A 27,008-nucleotide genomic window follows, 5' to 3' on the forward strand; every position below is an offset into this window, starting at 1 on the left:
TGCCTCCGCAGTCGGTCCCATAGAGTCCTCTGGCTTTAGTTACCCTTCACTGGCTGGTTCCCTAGTTTATATTTTTGGCCCAGAACCTGCATTTGAACTTTAGACCTATACATTCAGTTCTCCAGTAGACATCTCTATGGGTCAAGAGGCACCCTAAACTCATGATCTTCACCCGCAAGGAAACACCTTCTCCCGGGTCCACTATCTTGGTAAATGGTATTATCCACCCAGCTGCTTGTGCTAGAGATTTGGGTTTTATCCTGGATACTGACCTTTTCTTCATGCCCAGTACCTCCACAAGGGATATCAAATCCAATCAATTTCAAGGCCTAATATTTATACCCCTAAATGCATCTTTAACCCATATGCTTCTCTCTGTTTCAGCTGCCACCACCCTAGTTTTATTTGGACTTCACAGTTGAGGCTTGTGGAGCCAAATCTGATCCCTTCATATCTCTATTTCAAATCCTTTGATGGAAACTCACCACCATTCTTAGGATAAAGTCCATATTTCTTAACATGTTCTAAGGCCTTGATTGATTTCATTTCTGTGCCCCGATCTTCAGCCCCATCTAGAGTCCCCGTATTCTCTATCCAGTCATGTTGTCCAGCATTACATCGCTCAAACAGTATAACCTTGTCCTGCCTCAGGGATTTTGTACATTCTGTTTCCTTGGTCTAGAAGGTTCTTCTTTCCTCCATTGTCCCCTCTCTGTAACTTAGCTAACTCCTATTCATTTCTCAGATCTCAGCTTAAATGCCACTTCTGCAAGAGAATTTTTCTTGACTGTTTCCCCTCTAGATTAAGCTAGATTCTCTATTCTCATAATAACATTTAAATTTTCTTTGCATCATGATCACAGTTATACTTAATTAATAATTAATCATGTAATGATTTTTTAAAATGTCTGTCTGCCCAGCTAAACTATGTGTTCCATGGTGACAAGGTTGGGTGTCTTTGATTCACTATGGTATCCCCAATGTCTAACAAATATTTTTGAAGGTAAAAGAAGATGAAAGGAGGGAGGGAGAAGTCAAAAAATATAAGGTGTGAAAAATGCCCACTGGATTAAGCAACTAAGAGGTCATGGATGGGCTGGGTGCAGTGGCTCACACCTGTAATCCTAGCACTTTTGGAGGCTGAAGTGGGTGGATCACGAGGTCAAGAGATCAAGACCATCACGGCCAACATGGTAAAACCCATCTCTACTAAAAATGCAAAAATTAGCTGGGTGTGGTGGTGTGCGCCTGTAGTTCCAGCTACTTGGGAGGCTGAGGTAGGAGGATCACTTGAACCCAGGAGGTGGAGGTTCCAGTGAGCCAAGATCATGCCACTGTACTCCAGTCTGGTGACAGAGTGAGACTCCATCTCAAAAAAAAAAAAAAAAAAAGAAGTCATGGATGACTTCAGAGAAAGCAGTTTCAGTGGCGAGGCATGGGCAGATGCCAATTGAAGTAGGTTAGGAACAAAAGGGAGGTAAGAAAGTGAAGGCAGAGAGTGTAAACTAATTTCAAGAATCTTAGTCATGGACAAAAGCAATATGGCAGTAGATAAAGGGAAGATGTAGGATCAGGGGATGTTTTGTTTTCTAAGATAAAAGAAATTAGCTTATTTATATAGTTGAAGAGAAAGCAATAAAATAGAAGATTATAAATTAATAGAGGTTAAGGATATAGAAAATGAGAAAAGAAATTAATGAAAGAATATTAGAAGACTGTAGTAGAGCCTGGAATTTAGATCAGAAGCTAAGTTTATAAAAGTTAAAAGTCATCTCTTCAATGAGACGTAAAGAAGGGAAGTAAAGGCAGGTGTGTATATGGGTTAAATGGAGATGTGGGGCTGAGAAAATAATGTGGATGCTGCTTGACAGCGTGGATTTTCTCCCAGTTGTAGGAGGCACTCAGAGAAAGGGGATGGTAGAGAAAGGACATAAAGAGAAAGATAAAGGCTTAAAGTCGTTGTTGAAGGAAATAGGAGAGGGAGCTGCTCAGAATCAGTCATAAGATTGCTGAACCTTGCCGAGGGAGATTTGTGGTGCCAACCATCCATATCATTGTATAATTTTCTCCAGAAGTGCTCAGCAATTTCAGTGAGGGAGTGAGATGCTTGGATTCTTCTAGATCTGAGTTTGCAGGGTAAGAACAGTTTGGAAGTTAAGAGTACAGTCTGGGAGTCTTTGAGCTAATAAACCATTGGGTCTAAGTTAGATAAAGAAGGAAATGAAGACACAAAGTGGGTGACAGGTTGAGAATAAATTTAGGGACACAAGAGTTGGATGTTTTCTTGGAGAAAAGAAGCTGAAGATTCTCAGAGCTAGGAGAATGTAGGAGAGGATAATGAGAGATTGTTAGATCAACATCTTGGATGGAGAGGTGGAAGTTTCCTCTTCTAAGCAGAGGGTATAAGTACATCCTGATTGTCTGTAGTGATAGATATCATAAGAGGCATCTTTACGTCTGTCCTAAAAGGTATAACAACATTCTCACTTTCTTCTCTTCCCATTTCATTCTAGAAATTTCTTTTATGCTCCTTGGGCCAGATAACTAAAAAATGGCAAAAAAATAAAATGGGAATATGATTTACTCATTAGTTCTTTGTCAGTTTGAACCAATTCACATTAACAAGTAGTTAATGTGTGAATAGCAGGTTATTATTGCTGCATGGTAGAGATTCTGTTTGCATTTGAGAGCCATCATTCATTTAACTTTGTGGAGAATAAATATGACTGTGGCTGGGAAGTGAGAGTGGGCACAAGATTGGAGGCAACAACTATCTGACTTCACCATTTAATAAGGCTATGACTTAAAAGTATTTATTTAACTTTTCTGCGTCTTAATCCCTTCATCTGTATAATGGGAATGGTAATAGTATCTATCTTGTGGGTTTATTGGGAAATTATTTATAAAGTGCTTAAAATGCATCCTACAGATTTTATGGCAGGAGGAGGTAAAGTTCAAGATGAGCTTGGAATATCTTTGGTGCCTGAAAGTGAGAAAGTGCTCCCCAAAATATGACGGCCTGACAAAAGGTATACCAGCTTGAAGCCAACTTGATGAGGCTTTCATCAAAATAAATAAGGAAGTAATGGATTGCTGGCTACTGAATAGAACAGGATTCTGTGAGTCTATAATAATAAGTGAATCAATAAGAAGAGAAAGATCTTGTTTTTACAGTAGTATGCCAACTAATATAGGGTTGGAATAATGAAGTTTTAAAAAATCACTGTTTCCCAGCCTGGGCAACATGGTGAAACCCTGTCTCGGCAAAAAACACAAAAAAGTATCTGGATGCACCTATAGTCCCTGCTACTCAGGAGTCTGAGGCAGGAGGATCATTTGAGCCCAGGAGGTCGAGGGTGCAGTCAGTCATGTTTGTGCCACTGCACTCCAGTCTGGGTGACAGAGCGAGATCCTGTCTCAAAAAAATAAAAAAAAATCCCCATTTTGCAGCATCATAGAAAGAAAGTGATTCAGGCATGAATCATCAATGGATGCTAAATTTAGTGGAGTAAAGTTGATGAAGAACAGGATATTTATATCATATTGAAGTATCTCTTCAATATGATGTATTTATTATACTAGGATTATTTATTATACTAGAAAAAAATTATGCAGTGAAGAAAACAGACAATATCTTATCCAAGTGATCTAAACTAGCATCACCAATAAAGATGATGTGCTTTCAATGTGATAGTGTGAAAAGAACACATCCTCACTTCTTGGTGATCGAGTCCTAAATGCACAACCTGAATGCAGTCATGTGGCACACCACACAAATCTACATTGAGAGACAGTCTATAAAATATCTGGCCTATATGCTTCAAAGGAAAGGCCAACTAATGATTCCACATTAAAGAAGACCAAAGAGACACAAAAACTGTGATTTATGATCCTAGACTGGATTCTGTATGGGACAAATTTGCTATAGAGGATATTGTAGGGAAACAGATGAAATTGGAATATGGACTTCAGATTAGAAAACGTTTCAATGTTAATTTTTTTTAATTTGGTAAGTGTACTACATTTATAAACTGAAGAAAATGTACAATGACAGGCAAATGAGTAAAGTAGCATTATATATGCAACTAACTCTCTTAATTGCTTAGGAAAAATATGGAGAAGAAAAGAGTGAGAATACCAAAGCAAATATTGCAAAATTACGTAAAAATTGGTGAATCTGGGCAAAGAAAGTTGTACAGCTGTTCTGCATATGTCTTCCAACTTTTATGTGTATTTGAAATTATATCAAAGTAAAAGTTTTCAAAAGATGAATATGCAAAAAAAAAAAAAAAAAAAAAAAGCCTGACCCATCAAAAGCTCTCAACAAAGTTAACTATCATCATCACCATCATCAGTTGAGGTACTCTTGCATTGTTTCAAGTAAGCAGTGATAGAGAACCCCGTTGCAGTCACCAGGCATTAGAAGTAGGAATGGAGTAGACAGGAAATATTCAGGCTAGCTGCACCGGAAATTCTGGCAGTGATGTGGGGAGTGCTCCATGACCTGAAATGCCACATGCCACTAGATTTATGACACATCACTTCAACTCACACAGCCCATGGCCAATTCTTACCAGGCTGAATGAATTTTCTGTGATATATTCCTCTGGGTGCTCAGCAGCATAACATTCCATCAAACCACATGCAGTTGGCTTCCGTGCCCTACAGAACTTCTGTAGGAGGAGTAGTGGAGAGAAAAACATAGTTTATTTTCAGATGGACAAATATCTTCTTTAACCTTTTTCTTCTCTTAGGGAGAGAACAAGGAGGAGGAGCTAGAAAAAGGAAGAACAGTGGGAACTATCATGGGTAAATCCCAGATTGAGCATCCTAGATGACATCTGTCTCCATTCCTGCCACCTCTTCCTGACCGCCAGCCACACTTAATCTCCACTTGTTTGTATCTAAGGCCAACTCTTTGCAGACTAGAAGCAAGTGAGGTAGCTCGCCTTCTCTTTTAGGTTTACTTTGGAAAGTCCTGTGGTTGAATATCAACATAGTGACTGATTTGTGGCTGAAAAGCTGTAGCGGCTTAGGCAGTAGACGTAAGAGTAAGACTAGATGGAGAGACTAGATGGATTATGCCATCTTAGCAAAGTGTTGATTAGTTGATTAAGTCTCATTTGAGCAAAAAAGTGAGTTATATTAGATATAGTGTTATTTAAAGTCTTCAGTATTTCTTGATTGCTGACAGAATAAAGCCAAAGACGACTTCCGATCATCTTAAATTATTCCACCTTACCAAACCCTTCATATACTGATACTTAAATCCCACTGGACGACTCAGCAGGCCACCAATAACCCATTCACTTTTCTTCTCCTGTGACTTTACTCATCCTATTATGAAACAAGGAATGTCTTGGTCCACCACCGAACTAAGTTTAAGAGTCAATGCAAATGCCACTTACTTCTGGAAACCCTTCAGGATACCGTCAAGGATAATGGAAATATATTATTTCTCTCTTTGGTCTATATAAAGCATTTCCCCATATATACATGGACATATTGTCAGGAAATTTAACAGAAATATGATAACTCTTATTAAGTTTCCCTTAAGTTTTTTTTCCTATGCTTATGCCTTAGAAAAAATTGAAGAACTAGAAATGGAAATATTGCAGAGTGAGACACTTATTGGATGTTTGTTAGAGTATCATGAAGGAAAACATGAGATTAAAGACACCACAACTATCTTTTTTTTTTTTTTTTTTTTGAGACGGAGTTTCGCTCTTGTTACCCAGGCTGGAGTGCAATGGCACAGCCTTGGCTCACCGCAACCTCCGCCTCCCGGGTTCAGGCAATTCTCCTGCCTCAGCCTCCCAAGTAACTGGGACTACAGGCATGCGCCACCATGCCCAGCTGATTTTTTGTATTTTTAGTAGAGACGGGGTTTCACCATGTTGACCAGGATGGTCTCTATCTCTTGACCTCGTGATCCACCCGCCTCAGCCTCCCAAAGTGCTGGGATTACAGGCTTGAGCCACGGTGCCCGGCCTCACCACAACTATCTTTTTTTTTTTTTTTCCTCTGAGATGGAGTTTCACTCATATTACCCAGGCTGGAGTGCAATGGCGAGATCTCGGCTCACCGCAACCTCCGCCTCCTGGGTTCAGGCAATTCTCCTGCCTCAGCCTCCTGAGTAGCTGGGATTACAGGCACGCACCACCATGCCCGGCTGATTTTTTGTATTTTTAGTAGAGACGGGGTTTCACCATGTTGACCAGGGTGGTCTCGATCTCTTGACCTCGTGATCCACCCGCCTCGGCCTCCCAAAGTGCTGGGATTACAGGCTTGAGCCACCGCGCCCGGCCTCACCACAACTATCTTAAAGGCCTGTGTAAAATTGTGCAAAATAGGGAATCTAATATTGAAATGTGCAAATCATTTTACTTTTAGAAACTTAGTCTCCTGTGTAGAGCATTAAATTTTATGCTATATTAAATAGAAGCAATGCTGTTTTGTACATAAAAACTATCTTTGGATTATCTACCTTTTCTTTCAGAAAGTATTGTTTTTCCAACTCCATCTTTAGAAACAGACAAACGGTCAGCTGAGTGGTATCATTAATAGAAGCCCCAGTTTTAGAAGCTCTACTTCTGGAAGTAGAATGAAAAGGAGGTGTAACCCAGAGTTTAAGATATCCACTGATAAAGAGAGTATTTGAGTGATGGTAATTGGCAAGGAGAAAGACTTAAAGATCTATCTAGAGACTAACCCTTACACTCTAGGCATGCTGCCAGATAAAGACTAAAAACAGCACATACGATGGCAAGAAAAATATGCTCTTTGGTTTCTTCATTGTCATCAAAGTCATTGAGAAGAGCTTAAAGAGATACGCCATTCCTAAATGGTAACATTAGACTTCTTGTTCTATGACTTGAGTGAAAAATGTTGCCATTAGGAAATGGGGCTGAGGAATATCATCTTTAACAGGAGTTAGTAGCTCTTTGGTGTGCCTACTCATAGTCAACAAGAGGTACAGCAAGTAAGGTCAGAGAACGGCTACCCACTTTGGTTCAGTCCTGTTCTTGGAACTAGATCAGTAACTCAATGACACTTTGTCTTCTTTTATGAAGCCTCATCAGCCTTGATGAGAACAATTTCATTAGCAATGTGCACTTGATTTTTGCACACCCACACAACAAACTTACAGAATGTAGCCACAGCTTCTTGCTGCAGGAAATGTCTATCAATTTAATTATTAAAACCAGTTTAATGTTGGTGCCCTGTGAGCAGGATCTTTAAGATGAGATAAGCCAATCCGCATTCCATTATTTCACTGGCATTTCATGTAATCCTTACAGCTGTCAAGCTATGCCCCTTCAAATCTAAGACAGTGAGTAAATGTTATTGGTTGAATCAGTGAATAAATCAGCTAAAACAGTTGCTTGACTAAACCAACAGGTCACTTGATACATCATGAAATGAAACATTGAAGGAAATTGGAAGAAATGGAATTCTGGCTCCTGGGTCCCTAAAAATTGCTAAGTGTGTTTCCTTTTAGGTAAAATGGGTCTATTAGTATTTTGCCTAGACGTGTTATGGAAAAGATTAAAAATAGTTCAAGTAAAATGTCTAGCATATAACAGGCAATAAATGGTTGCTGTAATTTATTATGATTATTAAAAGTTCAAATTGCTTTGAAGAAACTAAGCAATTAGTTACTGGTCTATCTGGATCTTAGAAATCTCTTAACTAGTACATTCAATCAACTTAAGATAATAGCAAGAGGAAGTTTAAAGTTAAATTAATCCAAGTTGTCAAGCAGCTTAAACAGCAAGCTGACCATTTATTTTAGTTTATTTTTTATCTGACTTCACTTTTAGTTTGAGCTGTTTCATGAACTATTTTTTAGTAAATGGCTGATCTAGCTGGTATTCTGCCAGTAGTAAAAACTGAGTAAGATAACGATAGTGATTGTTTGAAGAGGGAGGAAGCTGTTGTTTCTAGTTCAACATTTTATGAAATGGATTGCAAATCCAGGCAGTAATCTCAAACACTGGAATCCCCTATACATTAAGAATCCTGGTGGTCTAAAGATTGTAAGCAAAAAGGCAATAAATATGTCAAAAGAAACTTTACAAATGGGTTTTTGCAAGCCAAGAAAACTGCCAAATAACTTGTAGGCTATAGATGTACTAATGCGTTTGTCTTTCTGACCTTCTGATCTTGATTAATTTTTTGATGCCATTGGCATCTCTAAGGTTACAATTTGGTGCAGATTCTGGATTGCAGTTGTGCCGTCAAAGGGTCATTCTTCCTGGTAATGAGGTGACTAGTGGTCCCTAGGAGAAAGGAGAAAACAATCAGGTCTTGAAAGCTGAAACATACTGAGGTTGAGAGTAGGTTCTTGGCAGAGGTCCAGCTCCTCTTTCTGAGAGCATTTGTCATCATTGCAACAAAGAAGAAAATGGTGGGGTTTGCATAGACAGCCACAAAGTGAGGACCTAAATAACGAAGAAACACAGGCACCCAAATCTATGAACTGAAATGTATTTTAAGGCTGTTTTTGAGAGCACTTTGTTTTTACATTTAACACATTGTTGGTCACATGTTAAGGATGTGGGTCACATTAAAAAGAAGCATGCTGGTTATTTTGAAGCAAATGATTATCAAACGATTCTACTTCAAAACCTTTCTTAATTTCAGTTTGAAGTGAAGTCATTTGACTTTGGAACATATGTCTTTGCTAAATTGTTGCCAAAAAAAAAAAGGACAACTTAATTTTTGCATTCATTGCTTGCAAAACTGTTGATTCAAGATGTGATGGAAAGGTAAGATTCTATTTACTCATGATCGCTAGCAAGATTCACTTCATAAAGCCAAAGGTAAACTTGAATACATGTCACATTTAGTCCAAATGAGATTGTGACTAGTCTGTGAATCAAATTTGTAATTTAGACCTAAAAAAATAATAATGGCAAATAATTCAAAAATAGGGAATATATGTTAATATGTATAGTGCTATACATATTAGATCCTGTAAGATATCTGCAAAATAATATTTGAGGAGAACATATCTCTATTCATGTGCAATTCAATTTCATGGACTCTATAGGCACTAAATTTTCATCTACGTATATTCTCTAAACTAGACTTTGGGCTTTATGGCACAGTTTCTGCATCGATTTTTTTTCCCTATCTTGAAGGTAAAGTTTGGATTATTTTTATATTTTATTTTATTTTATTTTTCTTAATGGCTAATATATCGACATGGTAGGAAACTCAAACGATATAAAAAGATATACAGTGAAGATAAGCCTTCCATTCCCAACTCCCAGGGTGTTTGCTCTCCCTGACAGTTATTGTTAGCATTTTTAATATACCGTTAAAATGCTATATTAAAAATGTGTCTATTTCTATATACCTACCATTCCTTTTTCTTTTTTTGTTTTTGAGACAAGATCTCGCTTTGTTGCCCAGGATGGAGTGCAGTGGCATGATCACTCCTTACTGCAGCACTGACCTCCCGGGCCCAGGTGATCCTCCCACCTCAGCCTCTGGAGTAGCTGGGACCACAGGCCACCATATCCAGCTAATTTTTTTTTTTTTTTTTTTTTTGTAGCGACATGGTGTCCCTATGTTGCCCAGGCTGGTCTCAGTCCTCCACCTTGGCCTCCCAAAATGCTAGAATTATCAGCATGAGCCACCTCACCTGGCCATTCTTTTTCTTATTAGCATAATACCATAATAAGAAGCAGAAAGAACACTCAAACTTGGAAAATTGGAGAACAGATTACAAATAAAGAATTTATCAACAAACATACGAGTTATTACATAGGGGAACCACAAGGAGATAGTTTAGTAACCCACGCTAGTATCAGTGGAGCTGTCACACCTATAGGCTCAAAGAAATGAGGAATGTGATGGTTATTGTTACCAGAACTTGGAAGGAAGAAGTCAAGTAGGAGAGTACTAGCGATACAGTTAGCCTAAGGCTGAAAGGGACTGAATGTTCTGACCTCATGCTCCAGTCCTCTGGTCTCATGCTGGGGTTCCCCACTGGTTCCCCAAATCCAACCAGCAGCCACAGGACCTAGAAACCCAGTGTTATAGTCCATGTAGGTTGGTCTCCACCAGCAAGAGCAGAGCAGAGAAAGGGTAAGCAACTGGAAGACATCTGCCATACACACTTTTGCTCCTAGCTTTTTGTAATTAATGATACATGTTGGAGATCCTTCCGTTATTCAGGACATATAGATTTCTATCCGTTCTTTTGAAAGAAGAATCTATTTCATTGTGGATAAAACGTCATTCATTTAACCTGTCTTCTGCTAGACATTTAGATTGATCTCTTGTCTTTTATAAACACAAACACTGTATTAAATATGCCTGTACACATGTCTTCATGCATATGTGTTCTATATCTGTTATATAAATTCCTAAAATGGAATTGCTGCCTATTAATTTAGGAGGTCAAAATGGAATTTTAGTGCTTATTTATCTCAACAGAAAAAAAAAATAAAATTACTCTTAAATTTGGGCATAAAGTTGTCAAAACCTGGTTATGAGTGCCCAAATCTAAATTGTTTATTGCTTGAATGTCTAAATTCCTTTTAATTTTTAGAATGGTATAATAGTGTAAAAGTTAAAAAAAAATATATATATATATATATATAACATGTACTCAGGAGCTAGTGAGCCTGTGCTGGAATCCTGGCACTGATGCATGACTGTGGGAAAATTTTTTAACTTCTTTTTTTTTTTTTTTAATTGAGACAGAGTTTTGCTCTTGTCGCCCAGGCTGGAGTGCAGTGGCACGATCTTGGCTCACTACAGCCTCTGCCTCCCAGGTTCAAGTGATTCTCCAGCCTGAGCCTCCCAAGTAGCCGGGATTACTGGTGTGTGCCACCACACCCAGCTAATTTTTGTATTTTTAGTACAGACAGGGTTTCACCATGTTGGCCACACTGGTGTCAAACTCCTGACCTCAGGTGATCCATCCACCTCGGCCTCCCAAACTGCTGTGATTACAGGCATGAGCCACCATGCCCGGCCTTATAACTTCTTTATGTTTCACTTTCCTTATCTGTAAAATGGGTATACTAGTAATAATAGCAGCCACCTCCAAGGGCTTTGGAGGGGCTCACATGAAATGACGTATGTAGATTGCTGAGACCAGTACCTAGCACTATGTAAAAGTTTTGCTGTTATTATTTTGCAATAATTATCCTTTAACAACTGCCTTCTCTTACCACGATTTTATAAAGACTTCTTTGTCCCTTATATACATCTTGCAAATATCTGCTTTTTAGATCTACTCACTTTTTTCAATGCAACTGCTTACTTTGCTTCTTTCAATATTTTTTCACTTATTTCTCCAACCAGTCTCTTCAAACTCACCCTTACCTACCGTGATATACCAATAGTATATATACCAATAGTATATCAGAACTTTTTATATGTTGTGTTTATTGATATATGTTTCTTGATGTATATGATGCTATCATATATATTGATGCACAAAACATGAGAATCCCTATTCTGGTGAGTAGCTTTGGGTCTACTCTGGATCACACCAATGGCTAACTCAGTTGATCTCTGCGGTAGTAATAAACAATGCTTGTTTAAAGAGCATAACTTCCCAAGGCCTTAGGTGTTTTTGTTTGTTTGTTCATTTGTTTTGTTTTTACTAACATATTTGAGACAGCATCTTCTAATTTATCTAAACTTCTCTTCAAATTATTATACTTTCAATCTCCACCATAACTTCAGGTGTATTAAATTACCCTTTCCTCTTATTTATTTCCAAACTAAGTTTTCCAAACTTTAAGGAGTACCTCCTAATTCTACAATTGCAATTTTCAGTAAAAAGTTTTTTCTTCTGACGACACTGCATGATTTTTCAGACTAATATCATTTACTCTCTCCAAACAATCATTTCCAGATTTATCCTAATAATGGGACAGAATAAAATTCTAATTGGCAGAGAAAATATAGTTTTATTATTTTTGCTCTAGTCTTGCTAACTTGAAGTCCACTTTGGTTTCTCTCTTAATTTGATCCAATAATTTTAAAGTATCATTAGACAGTCTTTAATATCTGGGAAAAAAGTACTTATCTTTCAGAAATTATGGTCTCCCAACCTTCTGAGCATCTCCTCTTCAACCTGGCATCTCAGTTTCTGGAAAGAAACTTTTCAACTCAAGTAGGAGGGGTAGAGGATAAGCCTTTTTATTTCATTGTCACTTGTCCATGTATGCTGCCACTCAGTATGTTGGCTTTTGGAGGCTGAAGTCTATAGCTGGTATAGTACATAGCGTGGGGTCTCTCTGATTTGTTGGGGCTCAGTGGTGCATTCTGGCCTGCATGTCCTTCCTTCAGCCCTTACTGACTCCTCTCAGGCACTGCTGCTGCTGGAGACTCCGTCCAGTCAGCCTCTAGGCCAGATGGTCTGCCTTTGCCATGGAGTCACACCATCCTGTTCAGAATGCACCTTGGAAAGCCCATTGTATTCATGCCACTTAGGAACTGAGAGGGACTTGAGAGGGCAAAATAAACCATCTGGCTGTTAGCTACACCATCCTGGCTTGTTAAGTATCTCATGCTGGCTGGGCGCGGTGGCTTAAGCCTGTAATCCCAGCACTTTGGGAGGCTGAGGCGGGTGGATCACAAGGTCAAGAGATCGAGACCATCCTGGCCAACATGATGAAACCCCGTCTCTACTAAAAATACAAAACATTAGCTGGGCATGGTGGCGCGTGCCTGTAATCCCAGCTACTCAGGAGGCTGAGGCAGGAGAATTGCCTGAACCCAGGAGGCGGAGGTTGCGGTGAGCCGAGATCGCGCCATTGCCCCCCACCCGGGGAAAAAAAGCAAAACTCCGTCTCAAAAAAAAAAAAAAAAAAAGTATGCTGGCATAGAACCATCCTCCTTCTGGTATTTTCTTCAATTTATCTGCATATATATCCCCAAAGACAACTTTCTCTGAAGGGTCACCTCCAAGTTGGGGGATGAAGTATGAAGAAAGGGAACACTGAGGTATTTTCCTTCCCCCTTCTCCTCCACTCTCTCCATCTTCCTAATTTCTTCCGAATACCCTGGGCCTAAAAAGAGTAGATTTCTCCCTTTTACTGTGTCATTACCTTTCTTCTACCTAAGCCTAATGGGCAGAAGGAATATTCTCTGGGAGAAACAGGGCAAATAACTTGAGCAGGTGCTCTAGTCTTGGTTCTTGAAAAAAGAAGAGAAAAAAGAATAATTTAGACATTGTCTCAAGAAAATGGCTTTTAATGACCATTATAAGATTATTTTATTGAAATTTTCAAATTGATATTTCATTGATACAACAAACCACCTGACCTCTTGCCTTCTTCCTTACTGGGAGTTTCCTTGGCCCAATCAGAAGGATGTCATGAACTCAGAAAGGCCAAAGAAAAAAACAGGCTATTTCAGAATACTACCTCCAATACACTTACCTAATTAATTAGTCTATTTGGTAACACCTGCATTCCTTATAGCAAGTTAGGTAAAGCTGACTCTTAGATCTTCACATATTACCATTCTATGACACCCCACCACTGAATGTTTCTCAAGCTTCGACATATCTTTCTTACCAAGGCACAATGACTGCATGCAAAAAAGTGTTCCTGGTTCAGATGAATTATGACATCATGCTGTGGTTCAGAGAACGGATAATGTCTTACTTTTTCCTGATAAGACTTAATATTGTGCAGATCTCATTTTATGTGGTTCCCTGTTACTGATAACTGATGCTGAGCATATGAGAGCTCAAAGCTGATTACGGTACTTATCCGTGGGGGGTCCACTGGCTGCAACAGGTGGCTGTGGCGAGGTGTTGGGAGAGAGGGATAACAGAGGTGGGCATTAGCTTCCTCATTGACTCTGAACCTGTCATCAAATTATATTAGGTTAAGAAACTAAAAAAGGGTTAGTAATAGTTGGTGAAATCAACTTTGCCTTGTGATTGACTCTCATTGAAACAAGTTGGAGAACCAACATTATGACAGGAATGTCAGAAATATAAAGCAGAAAAAAATACTTTCTCTTCACCCTAACAAGTGAACATTTTTGTTTTTCTCATTCCTATTCATATTTACTATATCATTTTTGATAGACTCTTACTGAGAGTAACATTTTCAATGTGAATCAGATTTATCATAATATATTTATGCTCTAATTAAAGACAATTTGATGTTGTAAGATTCGAAAAACTTTTTGCCCTGAGAAGGTAGAGGCTGCAGTGAGCCATGATTGCACCACTGCACTACAGCCTGGGCAGCAGAGCGAGATCCTGTCTTAAAGAAAAAAAAAAAAATTGGTAAAACCTTTAAGACTAACAAATCAGGACTCTGACTAGTATTAAAAAAAAATGATGCTTTTTTTCTTATTCAGAACTTATCACTGTAACTGGTCTTACTGTTAAAACAGCCTAATTAGTTGATGGGAGGGGTTACTAATTTACCATGACAAATATATACATTTCCCGGTGCTGCTTTTTTAATAAACAGAATCAAATTATTTTCTTTCTTAAAACATACCCGTGAGATTATTTTTTGTGATGGAATGTAAATGCCTTTAAGCTTTTGTCATTTACTTAGCACATCATTTCTAGTCTTTTCCATCAGTCTTCAAAGATAATTTTCATTCTTGAAGATTTCACTGCTATATTTGGCCCTTTGCTCTTTGAAGTTTTGGCTTATTTGAGGGCAAGTTGACATGTTTATGATATTGAGTCTGCCTATGAACAAAATTATTTTTTTCTTGGTTTTTTTTTTTCCTTTTAATTTTTAATGACCAAAACACAGCATCTAAAACTACAGCTTCTGGAAGAACCATTTGTTCTTGCCTGTCTTGTATCTCTCTTCAAACTTGACCCTGGCCTCTCGTTGGGCCTTGCATTTCAGAGCAAGATCTCTGAGGATACCCTTACTGATGACAGTTTTGTTCAAGGGGATTCCGCAGAGTACCTTGTGGACATTAGGTGATTGTAGTGATAAACTTTCACAAAAGACTTGATTTTTAACCTCTTGGCGATCTTCTTCTCGTCCATGGCAGCTGTCACTTGGAGGGGACAGCGGTCAAGTCCAGCCACCAGAGCATGGCTGTAGGGACGATCTGAAGTGCCATCATCAATGTTTTCACGATGACGGCTTCGTGCCCAGAATAGCGTCCAGCCAGGGCAGGCACCGCCTTCCCAGGTTTCATGAACTTGCCCCTTTCGACAGCAATCACTGGGGCCTACAGCAAAAAGTACAAGCGTATTTTTAAAAGGTCTTCCTCCTGTATGTCCTCAATAATAAGTTGTAATTTTCCCCATAAGAATTTTGCATGTTTGAATAATTTATTTACAATTTCTTTATTTCTGTTGCTAGAAAATTTGTAATGTTTGTAAATTTTAGATTAATATTGTTGGAGTATACTTTTTATATGATAAAATTGTAAGTGTGCACTTTGATGAGTTTTGACAAATGTATCTACCAATATAATCGCCACTCTAATCAAGACATAGAAAACAATTCTTCCGTGCTTATTTGCAGGCAGTTCCAACATCTACCCCAGCCACAGGAAAACACTGGTTTTCTTTTTGCCATTTTGGATTTGTTTTGCCTTTTCTGGAATTTCATATAAATGTTCATTCTCTTGTTTCTGGCTTCTTTGCTTAGCAAAGTATTTTCTAGATTTACCCATTGTCAATGAATGAGTTCATTCTTACTTCTGAGTAGTATTCACTACCCACAATACTATTCACTACTCAGAATACTACTGAATTGTATCCAGAATACTGTTTATCTGTTTATCCATTTAAGTGTTGATGCAAATGTGATTGTTTTTAGTTTAGGGCTATTAAGAATAAAACTTCTGGCCAGGTGCAGTGGCTCACACCTGTAATCCCAGCACTTAGGGAGGCCAAGGCAGGTAGATCACTTGAGTTTAGGAGTTTGAGATCAGCCTGGGAAACATGGCAAGACCCCATCATGGGTTCTGGGAATTGTTCAGTGTACACTTCCTTGTAGTTATTCTTTGCCTAGCCTCATGAATTATCATCCTACATAAATGAACAGAATGGTATATAGCTAAAAACTCAAGAAGACTTTTGTGGATATTTCTGGAACTTTATTCTGTTAATATGGTGAAATATATTAATCAATTTTTAGAAGTTGAATCATCCTTGCACTTTTGGGGATAAAGTTGTTCATAGTGTCTTTTTTCCTCCCTTGCATTTAGTATGCTAAAGTTTTATTTAAACATTTTCCAACTATGTTAATCAGTGAAACAAGCCCATCCATGTTAATCAGTAAAACAAAATTTTCCTTCTCATGTTCTTCTAATCTAGTTTTGATACTAAAATGATATTAGACTCATAAAATAAGTTGAAGATCTTCTATTTTGCATATTAGTTAAAGTGTGGTTTTCTTTGGTAGAATTTTGCCTGAACCTGTTTTTCTGCATAAGCAAATTTTAAATAGCTGGTTCAATTTCTTTAATTTTCAAATTTATGACTTCTTCATATTCTTTTAAATGAAGGCATAACATATGTAAGGAAAGAGCATCAGGCTTAAGTGTACAACTTGATACATTTTTACATACATTATACATTACTATAATACACTATACAGACAGAAACATAGATACAGAGAGCCATCTACCAAACAGATAAAGACAGAACATTTCTACTACTCAGATGTTCCTTAGCATAATATCCTCAAGGTTTATCCATAGTGTCACATGTTGCAGAATTTACTTCTTTTTTAAGGCAGGATAATGTTCCATTACATGCATATACCACATTTTCTTTATCCATTTAGCTGCTGATGGACACTTAGGTTGTTTCTGTATCTTGGCTATTATGAATAATGCTTCAATGAACAAGGGAGTACAGATATCTCTTTGAGATCTCATTTCAGTTCTTTTGGATATATACCCAGAAATGAGATTGTTTGATCATATGGAAGATATATTTTTAATCTTTTGAGGAAATTCCATACTGTTTTCCTTAGCAGCTGTGCCATTTTGCATTCCCACATTATGCTAAGTGAAATAAGCCAGTCACAGAAGGATACGTGCTGTGTGAGTCCAGTTATATGAGGTATCTACAACAGTGAAATTTACAGAATCAAAGAGTAGAATGGTGGTTGCCAGGGTGTAGCGGGAGAGGAGGAGACGGAGCTGCTAGTCAATGGGCTGAGACTTTCAGTTAAGCAAGATGAGTGAGTTCTAGAGATCTGCTGTAAAGCATTGTATCTGTAGTTACCAATAACAATACTCTATTGCACTCTTGAAAATTTTAGAGGGAAGATCTCATGGTAAGTGTCCGTACCACAAAAAATGTGGAGTTATTTTAAAATTTTTTTGTTCTTGTTGCATCCTTTCTCAGTTAGTACCTTACCTCAGAGGTAACTACTATTCTGAATTCTATCATTGTATATAGTTTTGTCTATTCCTACAATTCTTATAAATGGAATCAAGTAGTATGTGTGTAAAGTGTTTAGCTTCTTCTTTTGCTTAACATAACATTTGTGAGATTCAGCAGTGTTGTTCTGTGTACCAGTAATTCATTCTTTTTTATGGTCATGTAATATTCCATTGTTTAAATAGAACAGAACTCACCCATTCTCCTGTTAATGGACATTTGAATTGTTTCCTGTTTGGAGCCGTTATAAATAAAACTGCCATAAACATTGTTCTATAGCTTTATGGTGAAAATATTCATTCATTCCTTTTAGGTAAATACTTAGGGGTGGAATTGATGGGCTAAATGGTAGGCCTGTGTGTAGTTTTAATAATGTACTAGTCCCCCTTTATCCATAGGGAATATGTTCCAAGATCTTCAATAGATACTTGGAAGCCCAGATAGTACTGAAGCCTGTGTATACTATGTTTATTCCCATACACACATATGAAAAAGTTTAATTGATAAATTAGACCTAATAAGATATTAACAACAATACCTAATAATAGAACAATTATAACAATATACTGTAATAAAAGTTATGTGAATGTGGCCTCTCTCTCTGTATTTCTGTCAAAATATCTTAATAGTTTCCAACTGTGGCTGACTATGGATAGTTGAAACTGTGGAAAGCAAAACCATGGGTAGGGAACTATTATTATCTTGTCAAAAAACAGTTTTCCAAAATCCTTGTAACAAATACACTCATTCCAGCAATACATGAGGGGAAGAATTCTCCCACATCCTTGCCCACTCTTGTAATGTCACTCTTTTTAATGTTAGTCATTCTTGTGGGTATGTACTAGTATTAATGTATTCCTCTGGCTTTAATTTGTATTTCCCTGATTCACAGTGATGTTGGGTGCCTTTTTATACTCTTAGTATTTATTTGAATATTCATTTTTTTGAAGCATTTCTTCATGTACAGGATTTTGTTATTGTTATCAAATTCAAACTAATAATCAGAGAACATGGGTCGTTTTTGTTTTTGAGTTTTTGATGCTTATATTTTGATATTTATAGGAGTTTGCTTCATGGCACTTTTTTCGGTTACGAATGTGTGTTTGTAAAGCGTATGCTCTAATGTTTTGGGTTGCTCAGATCTACATTTTACCTAATTTTTATTTTCCTGAATTACTGAGAAAGGTGTGTTAAAATCTTCCATCATGTTTACTGCTTTTTCAATTTCTTTTTGTAATTCGGTCATTTTTTAACTTTATATACTTTGAAGTTATTTATTAAATACATATGCCTTTATAATAGTTATAACTTGCTGGTGAATTTTTTTTCTTTCTTTTTTTAACAAGAAGGGAAACCACTCAGACTGAGTCCTTTCCCTCTTACTCTCCTGGAGGAAGAGAAGAATGGTCATCAGTGGTACATGGTGGTTGCAGTAAAGCAACAAGAGCCTGCTTCATGCTCAGGAGACAACACTGATTCTCCTCATGGTCTGCAGCACTTCACACGTTCAGAGAAACTTCTTTAGTAATGAGCTATATAAACAATCTTGATTCTTGAAAGTATTGTCTTGAATTTTTCTTTTTATCATTATTTGATTTTTCTCTCCCCTTTCCTTTCCTTTCCTTCCCCCTTCCTTTCCTTTCCTTTCCCTGTTCCTTTCCTCCTTCCTTTCCTTTTCCCGTTCCTTTCCTTTCCCCCTTCCTTCCCCCTTCCATTCCTTTTGTTTCCTTCCTCCTTCCTTTCTTATCTCCCTTCCCTTCCCCTTCCCCTTTCCTTCCCCCTTCTTTTCCTTTCTTTTCCCCCTTCCCTCCCCTTTCCCATTTCTTCCCCTTCCCCTTTCTTCTCCTTCCCCTTCCCTTCCCATTTCCCTTCCCTTCCCTATTTCCCTTCCCTTCCCTGTTTATTTCCCCTTCCCTTCCCCATTTCCCTTCCCTTCCCTATTTCCCTTCCCTTCCCTGTTTACTTTTCCTTCCCTTCCCTTCCCTTCCCTTCCCCATTTCCTTTTCCTTCTCCTTCCCTTCCCTCCCCTTTCCTTTTTTATTGTTGTTTTTTGACAGAGTCCCACTCTGTCACCCAGGCTAGAGTGCAGTGACACAATTCCCGCTTACTGCAACCTCTGCCTCCCAGGTTCCAGCATCCTCCAGCTTCAGCCTCCTGAGTAACTAGGATTACAGGTACCCACCACCACACCTGGCTAAATTTTTTTTTTTTGTATTTTTAATAGAGATGGGGTTTCACCATGTTGGCCAGGCTGGTCTCGAACTCCTGGCCTCGAGTGATCCTCTCACCTCAGCTGCCCAAAGTGCTGGGATTACAGGTGTGAACCACTGTGCCCAACCTTATTTGGTTCCGTCCTTATTCCCAATAATGCTTAATGTTTGGTGTGACTATAATTTATTTTGGATAATAGTAATATTTGCATGGTAAACATTTTCATCCTGTACACACATTTCTGCATCCTTGTGCTTTAAGTGCACCACTTGTAAGCAGCATATAGTCTGATTTTATTATTGTTTTAAAATTCAATCTTCCATTAACAAGTCTGTCCATATTCAATCTGTCTGTTTTAAAAGTTAAACTGTTTTTTTTTTTTTTTTTTTTTTGAGGCGGAGTTTCACTCATGTTACCCAGGCTGGAGTGCAATGGCGCGATCTCGGCTCACCGCAACCTCCGCCTCCTGGGTTCAGGCAATTCTCCTGCCTCAGCCTCCTGAGTAGCTGGGATTACAGGCACGCACCACCATGCCCAGCTAATTTTTTGTAGTTTTAGTAGAGACGGGGTTTCACCGTGTTGACCAGGATGGTCTCGATCTCTTGACCTCGTGATCCACCCGCCTCGGCCTCCCAAAGTGCTGGGATTACAGGCTTGAGCCACCGCGCCCGGCCAAAAGTTAAACTTTTAACTGGAGAGTTTGTATAATTATAATTAGTGATGTATTTGTATTTTTTTTTTTTTTTTTTTTTTTTTTTGGTTAGTTGAAAGCCCAGAAGGAAATACATGGCATCATTTGCAAGGGGAAAAAAAAAAAAAAAAAAAAAAAGGTATGGTCTGGGTATAGGAACACTAAAAGGAAAGTAACCCAGAGCTTATAATGGCAGGCAGGCTTTATTTCCCCCATTAGTGCTGGGGGAATGAGAGAAAGGAATAGTTACTGGGACCTCGGGTCAGAGAAGGCTATGTGTAGAGTGGCCTGAGAAGAACTGAGACCTCTGATTAAGGAATCAGCCAATCCGATGCAATCCTGCAGGGAGAAAGCCAGGGCAGTGAATACTCAACCTCATTCTTCTTCTTTCTGATTGTCTAATCTTCCTCTTCTTTGGCTGAATCCAAACAGAAACAAGAGAGCAAAGAAGTCTCTGATTTTGCCCAGGGGAGTCAATCTCTCAGGCCATGCAGCAGGGTAGAAAAGTATTTACAGACAGTGAATTTGGAAAGAAAAACAAAGATTCCCAGTCCACATTTCTACTCTATTAGTTTGTGTTTTCTATTTATCCTTTAAAATTTTTGTTTTATTTAAGTATAGTTGGCATGCAATAAAATGCACATAAAACATACATGACAAATTTAGACAAACATGTATACTCTTGAAACCATCACCACAATCAAAATAATAAATCACTCCCCCCAAATTCCTTATTTTCCTTGGTTAATCCCTCCCTATGGCTCCTAAACTGCATGCCCAACAATCACTGATCTGCTTCTGGTCACAGTAGTTAAGCGTGCAATTTCTAGAATTTCATATATATGAATTCATGTTACATATAGCTTTTTCATCTAGCTTCTTTCAGTGAGCATAATTATTTGAGATAATTCATGTTGTTGCATGTGTTCATTGCTTTTAACTGCTGAGTAGTATTCCTTTGTATGGATATACCACAAATTGTAAATCTGTTTACCTGTTGATGGACATTTTGGTTGTTTTCATCTGTTGGCTATTACAGATAAAGCTATGAACATTTGTTTTCAAGTCTTGCTATAGATATATGCTTTCATTTTTTTAAAAAAATTAAATATGTGATAGTTGAGCTGGATCATATGGTAGTTGTATATTTAACTTTTTAAGAAACTTCCAAGTTTCCTAACAGCAGTATATGAAAATTCCAGTTCCTCCACATATTTGCCAGCACTTGGTGTGATCCATCTGTTTTATTTCAGCCATTTTGATAGTGGGCAAGGGTATCTCATGTGGTTTTAATGTCTAGTGTCTAGTGCTATTGTGCATCTTTTCAGGTACTTTCTTGCAATTTACATGTCTTCTTTGGTAAAGTACCTATCTGAATCTTTTATCCAAATAAAAAATTGGTTTTTTGTTTGTTTTGTTTTCTTATTATTGAGATCGTAGAATTCCTTATATATTATGAGCACTTAAAAATATCAGATATACGATTTGCAAAGATTTTCCTCTAAATGGCAGCCTGTCTTTTTATTCTTTCAGCAGTGTCTTCCAAAGAGAAAAATTTCATGATTCCTCTGAAATCCAATTTAGTTGCCGGGTATGGTGGTTCACACCTGTAATCCTAACACATCGAGAGTTTGAGGTGGGTGAATTGCTTGAGCCCAGTAGTTTGAGACCAGCCTGAGCAACATGGCAAAACCCCGTCTTTAGAAAAAATACCAAATAATCAGCTGTGTAATGATGGCACATGCCTGTAGTCTCAGCTACTTAGGAGATTGAGGTGGGACAATCAGTTGAGCCAGGGAAGTCAAGGCTGCAGTGAGCTGTGATTTTACCACTGTACTCCAGCCTGGGTGATGAAGTGAGAGACCCTATCTCAAAAGAAAATAAAATTTCAGTTTATCAACTTTTTCTTTCTTTTTTTTTTTTTTTTTTTTTTTTTTCCCCCAAAGATGGGGTTTCACCATGTTGGCCAGGCTGGTCTCAAACTCCTGACCTCTAGTGATCTGCCCATCTCGGCCTCCCAAAGTGCTGGAATTACAGGCATGAGCCACCATGCCCGGCCAGCTTTTTCTTTTATACATCATGCTTTTGGTGTCCCATATAAGAAATTGTTGCCTAACCACCAAAGGTTGCAAAGTTTTTCTCCTATATTTTTCTCTAAAAATGCTAGGGTTTTAGATTTTACATTTAGGTCTGTGACCCATTTGAGTTAATTTTTCATATGGTACAGAGTATAAATTAAGTTTCATTTTTTAAACAGAGACATTAAATTGTTCCGGCATCATTTGTTGAAAGGTATCTTCTCTCCAATAAATTGCTAGTCCATTTTTGTCAAAAATGTGCAAGTCTGGCTTGGCGTGGTCTGTTTCTGGACTCCAGTCTGTTCTGTTGATTTGTCCTTCTTGGTGGCAATACCGTCAAGTCTTGAGCACTATAACTTTATATTAAGTCTTGAAATCAGGTATTAGTCCTTCTGCTTCATTCTTCTTTTCAAAAGTTGTTTTAGCTAGGTCTTGCTTTTAAAATTTGTTAGGTGGGGACAGCAGAACGCTCAGGTTAGTGCTAATTATTTCCCATTCAGGATAAAAGACTCTTCCAAGTAGTCTGTAAAATGCACCATTAATTTTTCATTTTCCAGTATGGCTACTGGATATAGAAATTATTTCTGGTCCTGTGTGAGCACCTAGTACTGTTTCCTCTCATTGTTTTGGATTCTCCTTTTCTTGGCGTCAGCTAGTTTTCTTATACATGTATTGATTCATATTTTGCTGAATACTTGAGGGCATCCTCTATATTTATTTTACTTTAGGCAGTATATCCTCCCATGATTTATCAGGAAGACTACTAAATAATAAGTCTTTAGAGAGTGTGTATAACACATGATTTAAAGCAAAAATAATGTAACTTTATTTCCACTGGATGACTTACAAAATGCTTCAGAAAATGAAGTTCTGATGCCATTTTGTTCCTTAGGGCATATGGATAGATTCAATGCAATGATTATTCAGTATCTTGAGTCAATCTGGTTAGTGACTAACAACTTTTTCTAATAGAATTCTTGATTCTCACTCTGACCAATCCTGCCTTGTGTCCAACCATAAAAAATCTGGTTAATGTGCTAATAATACTAGAGAGCTCTTTCTTTTTCTGACAAATTGCTTAGCACAATCAGAGCAGTTCCCTTTAGACTGGCAGCAAGAAATAGTGCTTTCTGTTCCTCCGTCTGATGGTTCATTTGGCTTATTATTTTAAATTGGGCATAATAAGCTTCCCAGGATGATTTTCCTTCAGCGTTGACTGGTCTTTGCATTGGCTGATTACACAAATTGACCATATTGCCACTTGTTTCTGGTTCTTGAGGCTAGAAACTTGATTTGGGATTCCATGATGGAAAGGAATATTGTGACCCTTCTGGCTTAAAAGAGACTTTTTTTGCTTGACTGTAGGCTGAAAAGGGATATAAACAAAGTTGCCAAAAATTTCCTTCTCTTCCTCATCTTGCCTTCAGTGTTTATTATTCATTTTATTAAATCAATACTTTGATAATTAATGCTTCTCTGCTTGCTACATTGTTGATGTTTTGTTTCTCCACTGGCTGAATTATGGGTTTGCTGATATAGTTGCCTGTTTGTTTTTTATTTTTTTAAGCAGAAAAACTTTAAGCAGGTGAGGTTCCTTTTGCAAAGCCTGATTGCCATGTGCCATTTCATCTGAGATTTGGGGATTTATTCTGTATCATTTTGTATAATATTGATGTGAAGTTATTTGAAATTAGTTTCTGAGAATCCGCATTGGGCTTTAATGCAACAAATTCAAAACTTCTTAATTGTGTACCTTGCTCATTCATTCATATGTGTACATTTAACAGTGTGAACTTCCTAGTTAAAGAAACCCTGTCTCTACTAAAAACTACAAAATTAGCCAGGTGTGGTGGCGCATTCCTTTAATCGCAGCTTCTCGGGAGGCTGAGGCAGGACAATTGCTTGAACCCAGGAGGCGGAGGTTGCAGTGAGCCGAGATTGTGCCATTGCACTCCAGCCTGAGTGACAAGAGCAAAACGCTGTCTCAAAAAGAAAAAAAAAAAAAAAAGAATTGGGAGGGTTCGGTCAAGGAGAGGTCATTAAGATGTATTTCCGTTCCTTCTGTCTTTTTCCTAAGAAGACTTTTCCAATTAAGTACAATAGAAAACAACATATAGAGCACAGCCATTTATTGCAGCTTACATCACTGGGACCTCCTGTGCCTATTAGAATAGGCCTATTCTAATAGGCACAGGAGGTCCCAGTGATGTAAGCAGCAGATATCTCTTGGATGTTCTCTTGTACAGCTTCCATCATGTTTATCACTTCTTACTGCTCTTATCTCCGATAAAATTACTTCTACTGAGTGACCAAAGCCATCTCCAATCATGTAATCATCCAAGGGCCAGCAATTACTCTTATACCCAGCTATCTATAAGTATGGTTGTCAGTAACTTCTATAATCTAAACTCACTCATGAGTATAGTTTTGTAATTCTTGGAATAATGCCCCTTTAGAAATTAATTTTGGTGCATCCATTAGGTAATTTTCTATTGAATGACTTACTTCAACATTCATCTGTCGGAGAATATCATAGGAGTCAATAACCAATCTTGGGGTGGGAAAAAAAGGAGTAAGGAGGCAAAATATTTGGACTCACTTTGAAACCTGGCTTTTATACATGGGAACCTTATCTAATCGCTGCATCTAAGTTCTAAAGTTATTAGGCAGCCTAGGGAAAAGTGGTCATTACCCAGAAATACCTGTTACCGAGCTAACCACTTATACAACTAATCCACATCCAAATAGCTTTCCTGGCTTTGCAGAACATTTATATCAGCCTATTGTCTCAATGTCTTGGTCAGTCTCTCACTATCAAATATTCTAAAAAGCCAACAATGTGATACAATATAATACAAATTGACTGCAAAGAGAAATTATACATATTTCACAAGTTGTAGAATTTTATGAAAGTAATGCTGGTGAACTGCATAAATCACATTTTAAACCAGTATTTGACATATAATAATCTGGCAGAATTATTTTAACAATCAGAGAAATCAAGAGGAGGATGACTAAATAGAGAACATGAATATCAAAGTCTTAGTAAGACCCTCAGAAAAACCTAATTTAAAAAAAAACTTGAACTGTTTTCCAAGTGATAGTGTAGTGTTGCCGAAGTGAAATGTGAAATGATGGGTGTATTATACTGCCTTGCAATTTTGTTGGGAAAATTACAACAAAAGTCAATACTTGATTTGCTCTTCTTGATGCTGAGTACTGCACCTAATTATAAAATATATTTTGTTACTTATAAAATAAAATGCATTTGCTTTCATAATTTTTAATTTTGAAAATTGTTCTCAGCAAATCCTCTTCAAATATATTTTTATCAAATTATGGTTCCATTTTAAGTGGATTCACTGGGAGATGCCTTTTGCTGACACCAATTAACCCTGGGCAATGAGAACCTCTCAGGCAATGAAGTGATCCCCTTTCTTCTTGTCTTTCACCCTGTTAAGTCAAGTTTAGCCTAAAGCTGCCTCCTTAGATATTTTAAGTTTGGCCTAAAGGATTTTTGTACATCATGAACTCTAATAAGTGGATTTATAAGCAGATCGTAGCCTACACATGTGCCAATCACTGAGTTTTGGACAATCAATTGTAGCCAACTGTCCGAACTGTGTTCAAATAAGGCAAATGCTGAGCTGTAACCAATCCATCTGTTTCTGTACCTCACTTCTGTACCTCACTCTTCTTTTTCTGTCCATAATCTTCTTTCACCACCTTATACAAGCACCATCTCTTATACAAGCACCACGTGGCTGGGCTGGCATCTCTGAGCCTACCCTTGCTCACAAGGCTGCCCGATTTGCAAATCGTTCCTTGCCCAATTAAATCCACTTAAATGTAATTCAGCTGGTTTTTATCTTATAAACTCTCCTCCACTCTCTGCTCCTTCCCGATTTAGCTCATTGCTCTCTCTACCTCTGTCCTTGCCGTTGTATGGTTTTCTTCTTTCCTAGCTAACATCTCTTCTCCGTTGGTGAGTCTCCAGCTTCTGGACCAGAAAGGTGAGTGCGTGTAGTCAGTCTCCTGAAATGCTTATGGACCTGCTGACATCTTTGCAATTCCACTCTATTAGGAAATATGGAAAACGCATTTTTTTTTTTTTAGATGGAATCTCGCTTTGTTGCCCAGGATGGAGTGCAGTGGTGTGATCCTGGCTCCCTGCAACCTCTGCCTCCTGGGTTCCAGTGATTCTTTTGCCTCAGTCTCCCGAGTAGCTGAGACTACAGGCGCACGCTACCACGAGGGCTAATTTTTGTATTTTTAGTAGAGACGGGGTTTGGCCATAAACTCCTGGCCTTCTGAACCGCCTGCCTTGACCTCCCAAAGTGCTGGGATTACAGGCTTGAGCCACCGCGCCCGGCCCCGCCCTACTCTTATTTCTAACGATTTTAAACAAATAATTATATCCATGAAGGCTAGTTTACTTTTGCTAAATCTTCTTAGGAAGGAGAAAAATTGCTATAGTGATAATTAGCGTCTCCTTTAAGGAGGACAATTGACGCAGAAATTTCCAGAAGGAAAGTGTAAGGGGGTCAGGTCTTTAAAAATGTCACCTGATCCCTTTTGAGAATCAACCTTGAGTTTTGCATATGGTAAATACTCAATATTCACAGACTGGCTAATTGGCCAAGAAAAGGCAAGTCCT

The 27,008-nt window shown here is 38.1% G+C and overlaps 1 non-coding gene and 1 pseudogene across 1 annotated transcript; both read right to left on the minus strand.

The window, feature by feature from the left end:
* Positions 1 to 12,854: 12,854 nt before the first annotated feature.
* Positions 12,855 to 15,195, minus strand: LOC116538705 (annotated as a pseudogene).
* A 3,529-nt stretch (positions 15,196 to 18,724) lies between these two features.
* Positions 18,725 to 18,940, minus strand: LOC116538817. Its single transcript, XR_004263790.1, has one exon. It is a non-coding gene; the product is annotated as a small nucleolar RNA U3 (small nucleolar RNA).
* Positions 18,941 to 27,008: the final 8,068 nt, after the last annotated feature.

This window comes from Sapajus apella, unplaced genomic scaffold, assembly GCF_009761245.1.
Source record: "Sapajus apella isolate SASKATOON/1434 unplaced genomic scaffold, GSC_monkey_1.0 scaffold122, whole genome shotgun sequence".
In the NCBI taxonomy this organism is placed as follows: domain Eukaryota; kingdom Metazoa; phylum Chordata; class Mammalia; order Primates; family Cebidae; genus Sapajus; species Sapajus apella.